Genomic DNA, 1,558 nt, shown 5'->3' with positions numbered 1-1,558 from the left:
TACGTGGCTTTCTTTCAAAACTGTACTTCCCTCCATAAACGTTCATCCTTGTAGGTTGTGCTAGTGTGTGTTATCTTTAAGGAACCTTGGGAATCTATTATAGCTTGTATGGCTGAGCATGGAGCTGAAATGTCCCCCTTATTTTTTATATCTCCAATAGATTGCTAAAAAGAGGAGGGTTTGGGTATGATCTCCCCCTCACAGTAAAATACACACACGAGAGAAATGAATTTGGGGCTTCAGTAGGGCCACGCTGATGGTTGGAGGGGGGATAGAAAGTAGGGAGATCATAAGGAAAGGCAGCAGATTGTGGTGCTCTAATCTGAACAAAGAACTTGGACCCTCTCAGCAGGAGTAGATGATCTTGCTGGCTCTGTGTGCGTCTTAAGAAGAAAAATAACTGAACAGACACTCACATTGACTATCTCCAGCTTCAAGGTTGAAACAATAAATTGTCCTCCTTTTGGCTTAATGCAGGTATTGAGGAGGGAATCTCTGTTGAATTCCAGTATCTTCTTTTCACTGGCCGTATTGAAAGCATGTTGCTGAATTTTATTGAAGCAGGTGAGGGTTTTTAGGGAGGATGGGGCTCCTTCCCCATCTTGGTTCAGGTTGGAGAAGTGTTATCTGCACTGCTCCAGCTGCTCTTTATGCCCCATGTCATTTTCATTGCTTTCTTGATTTAGTTCAGGCAAACCTGCCGTGACTCATTCATTACCTTTTTGGGTTTAGGACGATTTACATCTGGTGTAGCTGATTTTCATAGTGCCTGCCTTTTTTATATTGATGGGATCATTGTTCTTGTCTTTCTCTGTACCTTTATGGAGCCTCGCAGTGTATTGAGTCTTCTTTCAAATACATGTAGAATAAATCCTATCATGCTCTGCTGCTGTTTTAATTCCTTAATCTTAGACTGCTGACAGCTTCATTGCCTCAGATATTTCCACTTCAATTCAGATTATAATCCCCATTGAAGATGCCATTGAAATGATACATAGCCTGTAGCTATGCCAGCTGAGATACAAATGTCCTTGGAGACTTGACCCTTTAAACTAAAAAAAAAAATCCTTTTAATGTGCCTCAAACTCCTTCTGTGCACCAAATAGAAATGAGCATTTAATTCCAATCACGTACCTGTTCCTGTTCAAACCAAAAGAGTAAACTCCATTTGAATGTGAGAGAGAAATGAAGCCTGTGACTAAATATCCTACAAGATTTGAGGAGAGGAGGAGCAGCAGAAAAGGAAGTGAGATTACAGTGCCATGTAGCTCCTTTCATGCACATTAAAAGTTTGGTACATTTTGGATGATTTTACCCTAGGTAGCAGCTTTGTAGATTCTCACAGCCCCCTTGTCCTGCCTAGACACATTTACAAACTGCTCATTATTGCACATTGAACTAATTGAGTTTGGTTAGTGTTGATGAGAAATGGCATGGTCCAGTGGATCCCTGATGGAGGTGGGCACTGGGACCGGCTGTGTCCTATTCCTCGTTCTAGAGCTGCTGCTGTGTGATCTTGACAAAGTGATGGGTGGAGTTAGATGCCTCTGGTTCCCCT

Source organism: Podarcis raffonei, chromosome 7, assembly GCF_027172205.1.
Source record: "Podarcis raffonei isolate rPodRaf1 chromosome 7, rPodRaf1.pri, whole genome shotgun sequence".
Taxonomy (NCBI): domain Eukaryota; kingdom Metazoa; phylum Chordata; class Lepidosauria; order Squamata; family Lacertidae; genus Podarcis; species Podarcis raffonei.
This window is presented reverse-complemented; position numbering follows the sequence as displayed.